This window comes from Myxine glutinosa, chromosome 1 (genome assembly GCF_964187855.1).
Source record: "Myxine glutinosa chromosome 1, kmMyxGlut1.1, whole genome shotgun sequence".
NCBI classification, from domain to species: domain Eukaryota; kingdom Metazoa; phylum Chordata; class Myxini; order Myxiniformes; family Myxinidae; genus Myxine; species Myxine glutinosa.
Genome location: NC_136261.1, coordinates 354,325,850 through 354,346,814, shown reverse-complemented (window position 1 = coordinate 354,346,814; position 20,965 = coordinate 354,325,850).

The following is a 20,965-nucleotide window of genomic DNA, read 5'->3' as shown; positions in this document are numbered from 1 at the left end:
TGAAATTCCAACTTCTTTTCTGGAAGTCCTGGAAGTGTCCATATGTTTTATACCTCTCCCCCCCCCCCCTTCCCCCCCCCCCCCCCAAAGGCCTCTCCCTCCCACAGATCTCTCGATGTCCCTGCTCTCAGATGTTGTGTTTGTGTTCCTCCCCCTCTGACCCCATCTTGTCTACCGCTCCCCATGTTATATGTTTTATGTGTCGGTTTGTCTTTCTGTGTGATTAATGTTAGCTCTTTCACGAGCCTCGATGTTGTATACAAAAAAAAAAAAAAAAAAAAAACGCGTTCAGTTCAAATGCGGACTTGATACCCACGGGGAAAGAAAGGGAAAAGGGGAGGAAGCTGAAGCACTTACCTGAGTGATCCCGACAGGCAGTCTTCAACCTACTGAAAATAATTCAAAACAAAACCGGATTTAAAATGTACAGGAAAAGTAACAAAAGGGTTGTTTTAAACGGATATAAAGAAAAGCTCGACAATAAAGTAATTTTCTAATATGGAGCGCTCCCGCACACAGAACCAAACACAGACAAAATGTATGAAAGAACTGAAAAATAAATTATGTGTGTGGGTGTGCTTAGCTCTGATCTCATCAGGGTCTCATCAGGGTCTGTGAATGGGTCCGACATTGTGCGAGGAGCGCAATCGTTGGCGGGAACCCGGTGATGTTGTGCCCGTTCACCCTGCAGCGCTCGTACACGTGGCGTCCACAAAGAGAACCGCAGTTCCCGGGCCGCGGCTCCTCCCGCAGCACTGCACGTCTCCGATGGCGTCTCTGAAAATGGTCGGTCCAAGCACAATCATGCGAGGGAGAAGAAGCAAGGGAGCAAGTGGTCATCGAGGGAAAAGAAACAACAGCGAGAGGAGAGAAGGCAAGAGCAAAGGCAAAAAGAGGGAAAGAGAGAAATGTCGGTCCAAGATTTAGGGGAGTCTCGCGAGATCTCGGAGACGGTGGGAGGGATTTTCGAAGCTCCACACGGTCTCCACGTTTTTCGAAGTAAGTCTGTTCACAATTGTATTTTGTCGAAACTGTATTTATCTTTCGGGGTGTGAAGTTATTGTGTGCAACTTTGGTTGTTTCTCGGTGTTTATCTTTCATAAATTGATCGTCTGTTTGCCGTGTCGCGAGCAAGGCCTTTGCCGCGTCGCGAACGATTTGAAATCGAAGTTAAGTGATTGTTCCCATTTGTATTTTCGTTAAAACTGTATTTATTTATGGTGTTGTACGTATATTGTGTCCCGACGAAGATTTTTCGGTGCAAATCTTTCATACCTGTATTGAAAATCGTGTTAATTCGTGTCGTGTCTTGAGGCCTTGTACAGTGTACACTGTACAACCTTGAGGCTTTGTTTTTCTCTCAGCGGTCCGTCGTTTGTGATCCAATAACTTTCGTTCTCTGTATTCCCAGTCTTTTCACCCATAGCCTACTTCCTTGTGTAAATCTCAACTAAAAAAAAAAAACAAAAAAAAAAAAACATTTCCTTCTCTGTTCTCATTCGTTTATTCATCTCATTCGTTCGTTCGTTCTTCGACCACGTGTTTCTCGCCCATTTCCCCAGATAGTTTTCACTGTTATTAACCTTCAATGTTTACACTTTCCCCTCAAGTTATGTATTCCGTCATATTTTATAACACCTTTTTCTTCTTCTTCTTTAAAAGGCTGCTTTCGACTTGCTCACCAAATCAATTCATCCCCAAAAAAATATCCATCTCCTATAGTGCCTTTTTTCTACATTCCCTAAACTCTCCTGCACTCCATCCTCCATCCAGCGTCCTTAAACGTATTTTTAACTCGAAGGTCACAAGAAACTCATTTTGCAATAAATGTTCGTTTCCCATAAATCGTACACTTTCTAAAATCCAATCTCACCCCTCCCCTCCAAATCTTCCCCATCACCCCTCCCCTCCAAATCTTCCCCATCACCCATCCCTTTCAAATCTCCCCCCTTTCCCCCTCCCTCCTAAACTACCCCCTCACCCCTCCCCGCCAAGACGCCCCCTCAGTAGTGTAATAATGTTGCTTCTGGGACACCTCCGTTTAACATGGGAAATCCCTATCTAATGTCATTTACCCCCTTGTCTTTTTCAAAAATCATAAACACCTCTATTTCTCCCACCCTCATCTTTATGAACCTTTTGTCTGTAGTACCTATCCTTAATGTTGTTCATTAGACCACTCAAACACTACAAATATTTGTTTTCTCTTATAGACCTATCATCCTTCTTCTACATATCATCTGGCAGATTAATCTTTGACCCACTCAAACATTGACCCATTCACTTCCATATTAATTCTTTCCCTCCCTCATTGCCCCTAAACACCTATATTTCTCTCACCCTGTTCTTTACGAACCTTCTAACCTTTTGACATGTTATCCTTATTCATTAGACCACTTAAACACCTGTGATCCTTCTGACCTCATGGACCTTTTAACCTTTTACTCTTAATATCATCTGGTGAATATAACCCACTCAAACAACGACCCTACAAATATTTGTTTATGCGTGGGAAATAATTTAATTCTCCTACAACTCTCTTCACCATCTAATATATTAACAAAAAATATGTTTGAGTTTGGTTCTTTATTAAGATATTTTAACTGAGCTAAGATAAAATGGTAAACCTCCCTCAATGTTCTTGTTTGAGCACCTCCAGTGCCACATACCATTTTTTGGTAAGCTCCGCCCACTTTTTGGTAAACCACGCCCATTTTTACTAAGCCCCACCCACTTTTTGTTAAGCCACGCCCACTTTTTACTAAGCCCCGCCCACTTTTGCTAAGCTCCTCCCACTTTTGCTAAGTCCCACCCACTTTATAAACTCTTCAGCATTGTATCATTTCCAGGTAATACATTACATCATTTTCAGGGAATTTCCATCACATCATTTCCAGTTAAGACACGCCCAGGGAATTTCCACAGGAAGACACACCCAGTCCTTATAAAAGGCACCGACCACACAGGCTTTTTCAAACACGCTTTCTGCTTCACTTGAGAATGGACTACTATGCCGAAATGGAATGGGATAACTTTGCTATTCCATGGAGTCCTACTACCTGTGTAGAACTCAACCTTCAGATTGATGAACTGGACTCGAACCTCTTATCAATGGAGGTAAGTTTGTTTATTTATTTATTTATTTATTTAATTTTTTTTTTTTTTTTTTTAAGATGAGACTCGTGTAAGAGTTAACAAAGTTTATTTTAATATTCATAGAGCTTGATTTATACAAATAAAAAATATTGTATTAAATTAATACATTGTTATTTTCTTTCACAGGAAATTGTATCTGAGATACGAAATGAAAATTCTGCTTTTAACACAACTTGGGATGAAGTTATTTTTTTGTTTGAAGACATTTTGAACAACCAAGACCCCCAGAACGAGTTCTACCTTGATGACCCAGCCAAAGAGTTATACCTTGGAGATCCACAAAATCCTGAAAAAGAGTTTTACCATGATGATACTTGTTGTGAGTTATCAAAACAAAACCCACTGAACAAGTTCTACCTTGATGAGCCAGAATACAAGTCATACATTGGAGACCCACAAATTTCTGAAAATTGGGAAAGGAGAGTTCTCCCTGATGGTCCGCAGTTATACTATGTGAGACACATCATAGAAACCCTAAAAAATTGGGCAAGGAGAGTTCTCCCTGATGGTCCGCAGTTATACTATGTGAGACACATCATAGAAACCCTAAAAAATTGGGCAAGGAGAGTTCTCCCTGATGGTCCGCAGTTATACTATGTGAGACACATTATAGAAACCCTAAAAAATTGGGCAAGGAGAGTTCTCCCTGATGGTCCGCAGTTATACTATGTGAGACACATCATAGAAACCCTAAAAAATTGGGAAAGGGAAGTTTTCCCTGATGGTCCGCAGTTATACTATGTGAGACTTATCACGGAAACCCCCAATATTTCTGAAAATTGTGGTTTTACCTTGGGGACTTGGAAAGATGGTTATATTTTTGGAGACTCGGAATGGGGGTTTTGTTTTGATGACTCGGAATGTGATACCTATCTTGGAGGCTCAACAGGAATGTGGTTATACCTTGGGAACTTGGAAAGTTGGTTTTATTTTGGAGACTCTACCTGTGGGGTTCCTCTTGGAGACTCTTTGGATTCTAAAGCAATGAACAATGTTCTTTATTTAATGACGCTTGATTTAAGCAATATCAAGAAAGTTCGAGGAAGAAAATGCTGGAAAATTCTTTCTTCCCATTTCTACTTCTTCAAACTTAAAAGCCTTGAAAGACAGAATTGGAGGAAGAGGAAAAAAAAAAAAAGAAATACGTATTTAAAAAAGAAGAAAAGAAAGATTATGTTAGGGTTTGGGTGGGATTTTGAATGTGAGGGTTAGGGATGGGGTTGGGTTAGGGTTGGGATTTTGAATGTGAGGGTTAGGGTTGGGGTTGGGTTAGGGATGGGGTTGGGTTAGGGATGGGGTTGGGTTAGGGATGGGTTGGGTTAGGGTTGGGATTTTGAATGTGAGGGTTAGGGTTGGGGTTGGGTTAGGGATGGGATTGGGTTAGGGTTGGGATTTTGAATGTGAGGGTTAGGGATGGGTTGGGTTAGGGATGGGGTTGGGTTAGGGATGGGGTTGGGTTAGGGTTGGGGTTGGGTTAGGGATGGGGTTGGGTTAGGGATGGGGTTGGGTTAGGGATGGGGTTGGGTTAGGGATGGGGTTGGGTTAGGGATGGGGTTGGGTTAGGGATGGGTTGGGTTAGGGATGGGTTTGGGTTAGGGATGGGGTTGGGTTAGGGCTTGGGTTGGGTTAGGGTTTGTATATTATTATGACTCACTCGCACATACACACACACACACAAAAGTTAAGCCCCAACTAAAAAGTTGTGGGATTCTGTGTTTGGGGTTCACAGATTTAAAAACGTATCCCCATTATACACACACAAAAGTTAAGCCCCAACTAAAAAGTTGTGGGATTCTGTGTTTGGGGTTCACAGATTTAAAAACGTATCCCCATTATACACACACAAAAGTTAAGCCCCAACTAAAAAGTTGTGGGATTCTGTGTTTGGGGTTCACAGATTTAAAAACGTATCCCCATTATACACACACAAAAGTTAAGCCCCAACTAAAAAGTTGTGGGATTCTGTGTTTGGGGTTCACAGATTTAAAAACGTATCCCCATTATACACACACAAAAGTTAAGCCCCAACTAAAAAGTTGTGGGATTCTGTGTTTGGGGTTCACAGATTTAAAAACGTATCCCCATTATACACACACAAAAGTTAAGCCCCAACTAAAAAGTTGTGGGATTCTGTGTTTGGGGTTCACAGATTTAAAAACGTATCCCCATTACATTTTATTTATTTATTTATTATTTTCAAGGGTATTATCTGCTTACTTGTGTTTTTTGTAATTCTTGTGAGTAAAATGAACCCAAGATTTCTTCTCCATTTAAATCATATAATTTGTAGGTCCAAGGGACTGTATCCATTACATCAATGATTTTAAATAATTCACGAGTCCATTTTTGTGTATAACCTTTCTCAAAATGACTTTTCCATTTGTATATTCTTACAATATCACCAACTTTAAACTTGGGCTTTCTCAAATTAATCTCCTTTTCATATTCTAATTTTGTAAATGTTTCTGATGGTTTTGATTGTGTTGATGAATGAACTGTATTATTGTAATTATCTACAATATCCTGAATTAAATACACCCATTTTTGAGAACCGAGTTGTGTGAATTTTTTATATAATTTCTCTTTTAAAGTACGATTAAAACGCTCAATAACAACTGCCTTTCCTTCATTAAAGGTGCTGTATAATTTAATACCCTTCCCCTTAAGAAATTTCATGAATATTTTGTTATAGAACTCTGTTCCCTCATCAGTCCATAACTTCTTTGGTTTCCTTTTATCCCGATCAAATATTAGCTTAAAGGCTAACATTAAAGTATCACCCCTTTTATTTTTTAAAGGGACAACCCAGGCAAATCTACTCCTCAAATCAATAACGGTTAAAGCATACCTGTATCCCCTGTCATTATCCAATTCAATTAAATCAGCGGACCATATGTGGTCAGTGTATTTAGAATAAACCTTCCTTCTTTTAAACTTTGTGATTATAGGTTTGTGTAATTCTTCAGCCAAAAGCTCCTCAGTCTTGATGGCATCATTAGAGCCTAATAGTTTTTTGAGGAATAACCAAGACCAAGTTTCAATTTAGCATTTATCAAATTTCTCACAATAAACCTATCAACTTTCTCTCTCAACGTTGGATTTTGTATCAAAGACAAATTATACAACATTTCGCTGTCGGCTTTATGTTTTTCAGTCAACGTAGTGGTTTTCCCATAAGCAATATCATGCTTCATACACACTTCGTCAACCCTATTTGTAGGTTTAGACCAAGGTTTAGGATTGTCAGCCTCATCTAATCTTTTATCCAAGTTTGTTCCTGGACCACAGAAAGAATACCCTGGAAGGTGTAATTCCCCTGGAATTCCAGTTGTTGTAAATTTACTTCCTGACAGAAACTTTTGTATGTCTCCTCCTCTTTTAGGAGAGATGAATTGGCACTTTTTAGAGCCACATACTTGACATATTCCTTTTTGATAAACTCTATTATTTTTAGCTTTAACATAAGAGATATTTTTAGATTTAGTTTTCTTTTTACATTTGAGACAATAACTCATATTTATTTATCAGAAAAATTCCGACAGAGTATCAAAACCTTTTTGGTTTTCAACATATACATTTCAATCTTTATTTTTAAAACATAAAGAATCCTAAGGAATGCCTTCACTCTCTCCTCCATTTATTTACAAATAAAAACTAACTAAAGTCAATGACACCAACATCATCAATCACATAATCTTTTCCTTCTTCTTCTTCTTCTTCTTCACCACTTTCTCGTTTAAATCTCTGAAATTGAAGACATTGACGTTCTTATTTTTGAAACCATTATCTTCATAAGAGTTGTTAATTCTTTAATTTCCTCTTCGGTGCGTTGAGATTGATTTATTTGCTTTAATACACTCAATCTTTTATGAATCTCAGTGATTTCCATCTTTTTATATTTTTCCTCCCTCTCTCTTTGCTCCCTCTCCTCCTCCTCCATTTTCTCCCTCTCCTCCTTCTCCTTTTTCTCCCTTTTCTCCCTTTCCTCCTTCTCCCTTTTCTCCCTTTCCTCCTTCTCCTTTTTCTCCCTTTCCTCCTTCTCCTTTTTCTCCCTCTCCTCCTTCTCCTCCTTTTTCTCCCTCTCCTCCTTCTCCTCCCTCTCCCTTTCCTCCTTCTCCTTTTTCTCTCTTTCCTCCTTCTCTTCTTCAACTCCTTCCTCATCCCTTGCTACCCTTGAGTTTGAACCCCAAAGAATATTATACATATACTCATCTGGATTTTGAGATATTCTTGTATCTATAATTATTTTTCTCATAATAGGATACCAATAAGATTTGTTGACGATTTCTAAAAGAGTTTTATATTTCATAACTTTGAGAAGTTCATTTTTATTTAATATTTTAAACAAGTCTCTATTTGTGGGTTTAACAATATCAGTATAAGGCCAGTTTTTTATGACAAAATTCCCATGTATATGCTCCAAATCATAAGGTATGTAATACCGAGCACCCTTTTCTTGTAGGTATCCTTGAATACAAAAATTATAATTCTCTTGTAGTCTTCTTCCTGCCATTTATGTATCAGAAATATATGTGAGATTAATATTATGACAGGTAATACCACCCCATCTTCCCACTACCAAATCGGTTTGTATTCCTCGGCTTTCTATCCTTATCTCATTACCTTCCTTCTTTGTCATGCGAACCATCGCTATACTATCATATATTTTTATTTTCTTAAAATCACGTATTTGTTGTTTACTAATTGTACTTCCACATAAATCCTTATCTTCACCAAGTGGATAATATTCTTCTTTACGAGACTGATTTAAATCATGTAGGTCTTCTATGTTTATTGAAAAAGACCAATTATACCCTAAATCAGGCATATCATACCCCCATTTATTAATTCGCATATTAACTAAATGTCCTTCTTTATAAAATTTAATTGTAAGCAGGTAGTTAAATTCAATGAGGAAAGGTGTATGGTCAGTATAACCAGGTGTTGTGGTTGTAAATTTTACTTGTTTCACAAAACGTGCTGTTTTCTTTAAAGATATATATTGTGATAAATCACTGAATCTAATCAAGTCATTCGCATCTGTAGGGTTTGGATAATTGATTAATTTATAAGTATTCTTCATATTAATATTTTTACTTACACTATATTTTTGTCGTTCAGCCTGTGCCTTTGTATAATAATTTGATAAATCAATATCCTGAGAGGATTTTCCAAAGATAGAACCATCTTTTCCAACATAGGTCATTTATATTAGATAAAAAATGATATCATAAAAATTTTCATTATTGTTGAGTTGAAATAATACATATAAACATAATTGGCCACAACATTTAGAATTAATTTCTTGAACTTGGAATGTTTGATAAACACCATTCTGTAAGAATTGTATTACTTCAACAGGTGGTGGCATACCATAACTATCAAAATAATATTTATCCTGACTATTATGAATACAAACCCAATGAGAACCATTCTGTGTGTCTAAATTCATAATAATATTCTTTGTATTCTTATTTATATGTGTTAATTCATCTCTCATACAAATAACCACATTATCAATTTTTAGTGTTTTACAATACTTAGCTAGTTCTATATTTGACGTTGTATTCTTTCCAAATTGTTTAAACCATTTATCCATTTATTTATGAGAAAGATACAATCCATTACCCCGTTTAGTTAGTTTAACACCCGCTTGAGCGATAGAGGAAAGCATATCTCCAACCAACAATCTAGCTTTATCAGGTAGACTTTCAAGTTTTTGAGCAAAATCTACAATTACACCACTTCCACTAATTTGTTTCTCCAACTCCTTGTTATGTCTTTCCAATTCTTTTTGAGCTTTTAGTTGTGCCTTCCTTTCGTTAGCAGTTTTTACCGCTGCTGAAATACCACCAGTCAATGCTCCCGCCGCACTTAAACCAGCAAATAAAGGAATTAGAAACGGGAGAAATCCTCCTCTTGACTCGTCTATTGAATATTTCTTTAACATAGGTTTCGTCATTTTAATTTTAAGTGATCCAACATCATTTAGTGTTTTTACTTGTGTGTGTGTGAGTAAAACATCAATTCTTACAGCTCCTTTTCTTTGAATTGTATTAACATTAATAATACAAGGCTTTTGATTTTGAATACAAGATGTTAATTTATTAAGATTGATTTGATTAACATATACCCCAACCATTTATTTATGAGAAAAAACCTATGTGATATTAATCATAACACCATTATCTGTATTAATCTGTAATTCTGTTTCCTCCAAAAGCAAACAATATGCATTAACCTCTTCACTCTCCCCTCTTTCAATGTATAGAGAAGTATCCACTCGATTAGACTTTATAGTTTCCTTTTGAGAACTCAGGTCAATTGCGTAGATTGTATAAAGTTTTTGAAACGCAACCATATCCAAAATAGGATCATTATTACCATTACTTTCACACACCTTTTGGTAGGACTTGTAGGCTTCCGCATAATCATTTTTTTCCCAATCAATTTCCAATCTATCTCGCGGATAAAATGTGCCATCAAGAGAAACCCGAAGTTGTTTCACCTTTGCATTATCACTCAGGGCATTATTCTTATTAGTACCATCCTCTCCATCTGGTTTTTTAAAAATGAGCCAGAGGTATCGTGGCTTTCCTTGAAGAACACCTAAATTCCAAGTGTAGGTAGTGTGTTCCAGTTTAACGTGTTGACATCTTCTTTTAAGGTATGATACATTTAGCGGTTTCTTTGAGTTAAGTCTTCTATTTAACATCTCTTCCGTTTTAAGATTAGGAGTATATTCACTGATATACCAACACAAATCATTAATAACAAATTTATTATTTTCTCCAAAAGCATTTTCATCCCCAAAAAGCAATCTATTTACATTATCATTCCTTTGTAGTTGAAATCTAATTTTAAGCCCATACAAAACTTTATCATAATCACAAAATCCAAATATACCTTTCAGAGGTACTGCTACGGTAAAACTATTCTCAGCTTTTGCGTCATCATTATACATTGACTTCCTTTGACTATAACCAGGGTCTGCGTTTGTACCCGTTGACATATCAGGAATAAAACCCTCAACAGCTCCCTTACCCATTCTATCACTAAACGAATATAGTGTAAATTTCATCATTTCAGATGTAGCAGAGACATAATCAACCGCTTCAACCTCTTGTGTTCCAATATACAGGCGGACACTGTCAAACATTTTCCAGAAGAAATCATTTACGAGTGTAGCATTAGTATTATTCGCAGCCTTAGTGAATTTAAATTTACACAGCAAGAAACTATCAGCTATATTCAAGTAAGTTTGTTGATTATTTATTTCAAAACTTTTTGTTCCGTTTGAATTCCAGTCTGTTCCTGTTATAGCATTTACCTTAAAATAGTCTTCCTTTTTAGTGGAGTTTGAAATGATAATCGTATCATCCAAATCATAGATACTATCAATCGCTTCCATACTTGTATTTATATAGCATTAAAATTGTTGAAACCCTGACCCAAGTATTTTAATGATTTTTTGTCGTTCTTGTGAAGATAGTTGAGTTTTACCTTTTTTTATTTCTTTGATTGCTTGTAATTTATGAGACTCCTTTTGAGCATCTTTTATACTCTTTATAGCACCCGCAACGGAGCCCACGGCAGAAGCAGTTGAACCAATTAGGTCTTTATGTTTAAGGATGGTTGAACCAATACCCATTAGAGTATCAATTATCCCATCTCCTTTATTTCGAAATTGATGACCTACACCTCGTTGTCTCTTAGGTTTATAGTATCCTCTACCCACATACCTTGTATAGTCTGGTGAAAGGAACATGCCCTCCCCTGTAATTATTTTATATTTTCCCAACTCGTGTTTTCTCACAATAACCATTATTTATTTATTGAAAAACTTCACGTAGGTGAATTCTGATGGATATAATTTCATCATTAAAGGATATCATACGATTATCTTGGTCGGTTATCCTAAAATTTACTCTGTATATGGTTTTTCCTGACACAGGTAAATAGACAAGATTTTTTGGTTCCATATTAAATTTATAACCAATCGGGGTTGAGTATGCACTGAATGAAAATATTGTATTTGTTCTTATTCCATCGTTATAAGCACCATCAATCAAATCACAATGAATTAATACTGAATTTATACCGGAGGATATTTGGATAACATTATCACTGTAAAACGTCCCGTTATTTTCAATCTTTTTTGAAGAGAAACCCAATAGCTCTCTAAACGAATTTTCAATCGTGAAATCAACTTTATAATTATTTTTAAGTTTAATAGTTGATTTTGAAGTGTGTTTTTGAATATCTATTACAATATTTTTTGGTTCATCACCTTTTTCTTTCATAAGGCGAGAGACTTCTGAAGATATTTGAGAAATCTCGTAAGCTCCAGGTGAAACGGTTATAGTTTTATATCCACTTCCTGGATTATAACTAAACTTGTTGTTTTTCTCTGTGATATTAAAAAGGGTATTGTAAGTTTCCATTGACAACAAAGATGCCTCATATGAGGTAAGGGGGTCAAGTTGTAGTGGGTAAGGGAATGAAGCTGTGTAATCGCTCGTTGTGAAATTAAAACTAAGAATTGTGCTTCTCATCTTATTTAATATCTAATAAAATATCTTTGTATTGACATTTATTAATTATTTTCATGTTCATCAACTGATCTAAAATGGCTGAGGATTCATTAAAACAATTGTTGTTTCCAGCCTTCTTACTACCTAACAACAATAATAGCCTATTAACTAATTGTGATGGGTCATTTGGAAGAAAACTAACACCCGAACCAAGCTTACTTAAAGCATCAATAATATGTTTCTCCTTCTCATTCTTCTTACTTTTACCAGCAACAGAAACTCCATAATCAAGTGCATTTAGCAACTCAATATATACCCTATCTTCCTCTCTTTCCATATCAAGTGGTTCCTCAAAATATTTTGAACCGCTGAATCCGGGGTTTGTTAGAAGAAACATTAATCTTGGAGTTAATTTAACATTTGGTTGAGTAGAACTCAAGAACATCAATTCATCATTAAATATCAATACCTTTTCTTCCACAAGATGAAACACTGCTGGTTCTTCTGTTGGAATGAGACCTGCTCTGGTTTTTGAACCCGCCGAATATTCATTGTTTTGAAGAGCTTCCACAACATAATTAGGGGGTTGATTTACCTCCTCAAGTTTCCGAAATAATCCCTCGTCATCATATTCTAATTCACCAAGTTCTTGTTTTGTTATCTGACTAAAATCTTTGAGCATTTGAAGTTTTTTCGGAGTAAATTCTACCGTGGGAACTGTAGGGTGTTGAGTTTTCAAAAGTGGTTTAAAGAATTTCTCTTGTTTTCTTTCAAAGGCTTCTTCACCAGTTAGTTTCTGTCTCCGTTTCTTCTTTATCTCTTCCTGTTGTTTAACAACTTTTGAAACTAATTGTTGATGTTCCTTAAACTTTCTTTCTCTTTCTTCAGTATTCATTTTCTGTATTTATTTATTGAAAAATATCATTTAGTATCTCATCTTGTTTCACAACAATATATTTATATTTTCCAATCGTGTGTTTCATATAATTTTCAAATTCTTTTTTACTACATAACGTAGAGCAATTATCTCTCCAAAAATTATTTACATCTATTGAATTTAACTTAAATAAAATAAAAGTATTGGCATTGTTTCTTATTGAGCGTCGAGGGAGTTGAAAATATGATTGACTAAGATATATACAATTACAAGAAGAATGTCTCCCTCTTGTATAGTAGCTATCCATTACTGTTTGGTTTCTCTCATTAACACAATCATCAAAGATGACAAGGTTCTTTTTTGATTTATCTAAATCTTGAGGTGAAGGTATATCATCCGTATTATCACTGAGAATACAAGTTATGGGTTTCGATTTTGATTTCTGTGTATCACAAAATAATTGTATTATATCATCAATATTATAATCATTTAGTTTGTTTTGAAGTTTAAATAAACCGATAATGTCTTCCTTTTTAAGACCCGCATTAAAACCCTGTGAGAGTAGTTGATACTCGGGTTGAAAACTTGACTTTGTAAAAATTATTAAATTATCATAATCTAAAAAATTAGAACCAAGGAGCATCTTTAAAAGTAAACAGGTTTTTCCACATCCGCTTGAACCAACTATTAGACATCTCAATGAATTTGGAATGTTTTTATGGTTATTAAATTTTATCTTATTTTCCCAAACGGGTAAAAAATCATTCATTTATATATTTGGAAAACAAGTTATCCAACTTTTTTTGAGCTATTTGAGAAACTCTATATTTTATCCTGAGTTCGGGTTTAATTTCAAAATAATCCATTATTTTATTTATATAGTATCTTGTATTAACATTTCCATTAAAATTATTTTGAATAATAAATATCATTAAACCCTTATACATTTCCTCAATACAATTAGTCTCTTCCCTTGAAAGAAATGGTGTATTATCATCACAATACTTAACATTCATCTCTCTTATTAATCTTGTAAAGTAATTCATTTTTGGTTCTAATTTAAAAGAGTTATATATTTTTTTATATTTCTTATTATCATTAATTAAAATTAAATCACAGAAAATACATTGTTTATATGAATCCTCATCATTAAGCCCCACTCTATCACAAGCCGGACAATTCTCTAATTTATCATATGGAGAGTCTGGAAATTCTAAATATCCTTCAGAACTTATCATATTTATGTGGTAAATTTTTACTTAAACTAAACGCAAGTTTATTCATTAATAAATACAATGTTTCAAAGCACAAAAGACAAATTTCAATCAATCTCTACTTCGGTGGAAGATATAGAAAAATATGTCAAAGATGTTAAATTGAACAAAGATAAATATGGAAATTTTTGGGTAAAACCAGTTATGGAAAATAACATGAGCCCCTCTATTTCATTTAAAGGAAGAGCTCTAACTATACCTGGAAAGACATCCATTAAAGTAAATCTAACAAAAGTTTCTCCTCTACTCCTGGCAATTTATTCAAAGCTTGAAAAAGTGATTGACCACGATACTTTGAAAAAGAATGATAAGACCATTAATAATTCTAGAGGAGACATTTGTATTTTCTTTAATAATCCAAAGGGTGTAGATCTAAGTAAAATGAATGATGTTAATATTTCTGGTGAAATGTCATTTCGTTCTATGATAGTTAGAGATTATTTAAAGATAACTTTTGATATAAAAATTGTAGAGATTGAATCTGTTAATGAAAGAAAGTATATAGATATTGATGGGAATATTTTTCTTGCTAATTAAATATGAGTCAATACAGCAGTGAAGATTTTACTATTTCATTGAACTCAGACGATAGTGATGATAGTATTTCATTGAACTTGGACGATGGTGATGATAGTATTTCATTGAACACAGATGATAGTTATGATACTAATAGTTTGTGCTCAAATGATAGTTATGAGAGTAGCTTTATTGATGACTCTGAGTATGATTCTGAGTATTCATGTGATAGTTATGACTTAGATGATTCTGAGTGAAAAAGTGTTTTAGTTTAAGCACAGCGATATATATAAAACGGAGCTGTAAAGCTCAAAAGTGTTTTATTTTAAGCACAGTGATATATATAAAACACCACGTTTTCTCACGCTATAAATATGGTTTATTGTGATACTTGCGAGAAGGAAGTAAAATATTATAAACAACATATTCTCACCGCAAAACATACATACAACATTTTAAACAAACTTTCCCCTCTTCCACCTGAAACAAAACACTGTTCTACATGTAATAAAAATATCCTCAAGAAAGGCTTCAAAATACATCTTAAAACAAATCTACATTTATCAAATTTTATCACAACTAAAAACTCTGATGGAGCATTCAAAGGACATATTAAAATAAGAGTCTTTAACTTCAAACCTCCTGAACCAGAGTCTATAGTTGATGCTGTAGAAATAGTTAAACCTGCTGTTCAAACGTTGATTGAAAAAACACTAAAGGAAATGAAACCACTTAAATTTTATATGGGAGTAAAATTAGAAATGACAAAGGATGAAGGAGTTATAGATGCACCATACATGAGAACTGAGCCACACTTTATATCTTCATATCAAGATTTTAAAACATCAGGAGTCTATGATGAACTTATTAAACAAGAGCAAGATGTGGATAATTCAATCGTAGGAAGTGGATTCAATATAGGAAAAATTATTTACATAGACATTCATATTCTTAAATCAGATCCTCTAAAAGCTTCTTCTTACATTGATTTACCCAGTGTTATCAAAAATAGAAAAGCAGTTATCAATATCAAAAATAAAGACAATAAATGTTTTCTCTGGTCTATTTTAGCACACTTACATCCTCCACATTTTCATGATGAAAGAGTATCTCATTATAAAAAATATGAGAATACATTAAATACGAAAGATCTAAAGTTTCCGATGACTTTAAATGATATTCCTAAATTTGAAAAGATGAATAATTTATCAGTTAATGTTTATGGTCTAACAGAAACAAACAACATTCAGGTTTTAAAGCTTTCTGACAATTGTAAACAAACTCATATTAATCTTCTATATTTTAATTCAGACGAAAATTCACATTATACATACATCAAAGATATTGCTAAATTAATAAAACCACAAGTCTGTAAGAGAACAAATAAAATATATATTTGTTTGCGTTGTCTTAACTTCTTCAATTCACAAGAAAGATTAGATAAACATTCAAATTATTGTGGCGAACATAAATCAACGGTAATCAATATGCCTAAAGAAGGCTCAAAGATCACATTCAAAGATGAAAATAAAAAGATCAAACATCCATTTGTTATATATGCTGATTTTGAAAGTATTTTAGAAAAAATTGATACTGCTTCTCAAGATCCAAAAGAATCATACACAAATAAAAATCAAAAACATACTCCTTGTGGTTTTTGTTATTATATCAAATCATCCGTTGGTGATAAATATAACAAGTTAGAGATGTATAGAGGCTCAAATACCCCAGAGGAGTTTGTGAAACGACTAGAAAAAGACTGTGTTCGATTAACCAAGATAATGAGAGAAACCAATAAACCAATGTCCTTAACAAGTAAAGAAAAAAGGGAATTTATAAAAAACAATGTCTGTCATATTTGTGAGGAGAAAATTGGTAAAGGTCTAAAGGTTAGAGACCATTGTCATCTCACTGGTAAATATAGAGGTCCGGCTCATCAAAGTTGTAATATTAATTATCAACTCCCCTCTTTCATTCCTGTCTTTCTTCATAACAACGCTCATTATGATACACATCTATTTATCAAGGAACTCTCAAAGACTTCTGGAAGTATCTCAGCAATTCCAAACACGGATCAGAAATACATTTCATTCACAAAAACAATTCACACATCTCCTATTACTCATATCAGATTTCTTGATACATTTAAATTCATGGCAAGTCCATTGGTTAACTTGGTTCAAAATCTAAAAGAGTTTCCATGTCTTTCAGAGTATTTTTTAGATAAAGATTTTCTAACACAAAAGGGAATTTACCCCTATGACTATATGGACTCATTTGAGAGATTCAATGAAACACAACTTCCTTCAAAAGAAAATTTCTATAACAAATTAAATAATAGTCATATATCTGATAAAGATTATGTACACGCACAAAATGTTTGGGAAAAATATAACATCAAGAATCTTGGCGAGTATCACGATTTGTATCTCAAAACTGATGTGCTTTTATTGGCCGATGTATTTGAAGCCTTTAGATCTGTTTGTCGCACTGGATATGGATTGGATCCTGCTCACTACTACACAGCACCTGGATTGGCCTGGAGTGCGATGTTGAAAATGACAAAACAAGATTTGGATTTGATAACCGATGTTGATATGCTTTTGATGATTGAAAAGGCAAAAAGAGGTGGAATTTCACAAGTCTGCTCGAGTAGATACGCAAAAGCAAATAACAAATATCTTCCAAATTATGATCCAACGAAAGAGAGTTCTTACTTGATGTACTATGACGCGAACAACCTGTATGGCTGGGCAATGTCTCAGGCTCTTCCTTATGGAAAACTTAGATGGGTAAAGGAAAAAGACTACAAAAACGTTTTACAAGATGTATGTATCTCTACACAAAAAGAATTGGATGAAGAAAAAGTTGGTTATTATTTTGAAATTGATTTAAAATATCCAGAGGAACTCCATAACCTACACAAAGATCTCCCATTTGCTTGTGAGAAAGCAAGTCCAAAGAAAGAATGGTTGAGTGATTATCAACGATCGTTTGATATAGGTGAATCAACAGAAAAATTACTTACTACATTATATAACAAGAAAAATTATGTTCTACACCAAAGAAATTTGCGACAATATTTATCAAAAGGTCTAAGAGTAGAGAAGATCCATAGGGTTCTAAAGTTCAATCAAAGTCATTGGTTAAAGGGGTACATTGATTTTAATACACAAAGAAGAACAGAGTCAAAAACAGATTTTGAGAAAGACTTTTATAAATTGATGAATAATGCGGTCTTTGGTAAGACTATGGAGAATGTGAGGAAAAGACAAAATATCAGACTATCAACATCCTGGGAACAAGCATCAAAATTAATTAATAGACCGAGTTTTACTCGAGCTGAGGTCTTTACTGAGAACTTTTGTGCGATCCATTTGATTAAAGAGAGTATTGAAATGAACAAACCTATTTATATTGGAACAACAATTCTTGATTTATCAAAGTCATTAATGTATGATTACTTTTATAATAACTTGAGGAAGAAATATCAAAATGATGTTAATCTACTTTATATGGATACAGATAGTTTTATTTTGAAAATTAATACCAACGATGTTTATTCAGACATGAAAAGAGACATTAATATCTATGACACGAGTAATTACAGTCCAGAGAGTGAGTTGTTCTCTTCTAAAAATAAAAAGGTGATTGGAAAGTTCAAGGATGAATTAGGAGGAAATGTTATGAGTGAATTTGTGGGATTGAGGTCAAAGGCTTATGCTTATAAATACATTGTGAATAACGTTGAAAAGACTGATAAGAAGTTAAAAGGTGTAAAGAAAAATGTTATTAAAGAAACAATAAACTTTAAGGATTATTATAACTGTTTAACAACAAAGAAAGAAGAGTTTAGAAAGATTAATGGAATAAGAAGTTATAAACATCAATTATATTCAGAAGAGATAAATAAGAAAGCATTGGGGGCTTTTGATGATAAGAGGTTTATTTTAGAAAATGGAATTGATAGTCTCCCTTATGGTTATATAAGTATATAAGTGATAAGATATATATATAAGTGATAAGATATATATAAGTGATAAGATATATATAAGTGATAAGTTAAAAAGGGGGGGGGGGGTTGGGGATTTTAACGGGCTACCGCCGCCTTTTTTACTATTATATAAATGATAGAACCAAGTATCAACCAGACTAAAGAGTGGAGGTGTAATCAACCTTGGTATATAAATGGAAAACATAATGAATGTGAAAAATATCAAATAGGTATAATTGAAAAGGCAACTGGTAAAAAAGTTCACAAAACAAATAAGAGAATTAATTTAAATACCGGTGAATTGGGTAAAAAAGATGGAAATATTTTTGAGTGGACGGAAAACTTTGATGGTTGTCAGGAAAATATATACTTTAATTTAAAAATGGTATGTGGCACTGGAGGCGCTCAAGCAAGAACATTGAGGGAGGTTTACCATTTTATCTTAGCTCAGTTAAAATATCTTAATAAAGAACCAAACTCAAACATATTTTTTGTTAATATATTAGATGGTGAAGAGAGTTGTAGGAGAATTAAATTATTTCCCACGCATAAACAAATATTTGTAGGGTCGTTGTTTGAGTGGGTTATATTCACCAGATGATATTAAGAGTAAAAGGTTAAAAGGTCCATGAGGTCAGAAGGATCACAGGTGTTTAAGTGGTCTAATGAATAAGGATAACATGTCAAAAGGTTAGAAGGTTCGTAAAGAACAGGGTGAGAGAAATATAGGTGTTTAGGGGCAATGAGGGAGGGAAAGAATTAATATGGAAGTGAATGGGTCAATGTTTGAGTGGGTCAAAGATTAATCTGCCAGATGATATGTAGAAGAAGGATGATAGGTCTATAAGAGAAAACAAATATTTGTAGTGTTTGAGTGGTCTAATGAACAACATTAAGGATAGGTACTACAGACAAAAGGTTCATAAAGATGAGGGTGGGAGAAATAGAGGTGTTTATGATTTTTGAAAAAGACAAGGGGGTAAATGACATTAGATAGGGATTTCCCATGTTAAACGGAGGTGTCCCAGAAGCAACATTATTACACTACTCCCCTCGCCCCTCCCCTCCTAGACTCCTGCCTCACCCCTCCCCTCCAAATCTCCCCCATATCCCATCCCTTTCAAATCCCTCCCCTTGTCCCTTCCCTCCCAAACTCCCCCCTCACCCCTCCCCTTCAAATCTCCCCACCCTCATTGCTTCTCAATTTCCCCCCTCTCACTCCCCCTCCTCAAAGCGTCCTCCCCGCTTCTTCCCCCTTCCAACTCTCACCTCCATCTCCCCCAACCTTCTGCCTCGCTCTTCCCCTCCTCAAATAACACCTCATTGTGCCTCACCCAATCACCATCAAACCTTTTGTCCGCCCCATCCTTCCCTTTGTCCGAGCTATTCTGAAATCTCTGACACACCTTCAACAGCTCTCCCTACCTCTTCCACCTCTTCCACATCTTACCCTACCCCTCCTCCCCCCTGTTCTGTATCTGATGCTCCCCCTTCCTCTTCATTAACGGTATGGACCTCAAACATCCGGGGCCTTCGTTCAAACTTAACTGATCTCTCCATACAGGTTGCTTCTGTCAAACCAGACGTGATCTGCTTAACAGAAACTTTCCTCCTTTATGATGTCTCTGATTCCTTAGTATCTCTCCCGGGCTACTCCCTCCTCCGGTATGATAGACCTGAGCCTCGTCCTGGAGGCGGGGTTGCTATCTTTATCAAAAACTCTCTTCCTCACTCACCCTGCACTGCACTCTCTCCACCTCACCCCCAGGAATACCTCTGGCTATGGCTTCCCCTTCACTCCCACCTCTGGTTCATATGTGTGTTGTACCGTCCACCAAACAGTGATGACTCCATCTACATCTCGCTGTCTGATAATATGGACCAACTTCTATCTACTCATCCCAACTCTCTCTTCCTCATATGTGGTGATTTCAACTGTCATCATGCCAGTTGGCTGGGTGTGGGTACCTCTCTCACCAGCCATGGCTCCTCAGCAAAGGACTTCTGCGACTCACTGGGACTGACACAATCTGTCAATTTCCTGACCCGGATCTCAGTCAACGGAACATCTTCTCTTCTGGACTTGGTTATGACTAACTTCCCTGAAAATGTCTGCTGCTCTTCTTCTGCTCCAATCGGATCATCTGATCATGTCCTTGTTAAAGTGGACATCTCTCTGACGATCCTCAGGGAGCCTGCTAAGCGTCGACGAGTCTGGCATTTCACTCAGGCCAACTGGCATGGTCTTCAAACAGCCATCAATCATCTGGACTGGTCTCCCATCTCTACCACCTCTGACATCAACTCATCCTGGGAATTCTTCCAAAGTAAATTGCTCTCTCTCATGCACAGATTTATCCCATCTCGTCTTCAGTTGTCATACCCTTCCTCCCGTCCATGGTACACGGAATCTTGTGGTGAGGCTGTTGCCCAGAAACAACTTGCCTTCGTCTCCTGGAAAGCAAATCCAATGGAAGGAAATCTCATTTCCTTTCACAAAGCCCGAAACAAGTGTGTGTCCACCCTCAAGAGAGCCAGGAAACAATATCTCTCCGTTCTCAAGACTGAACTCTCTTATCTGTCTCCCTCTTCCAAATCCTGGTGGCGTCTGGTC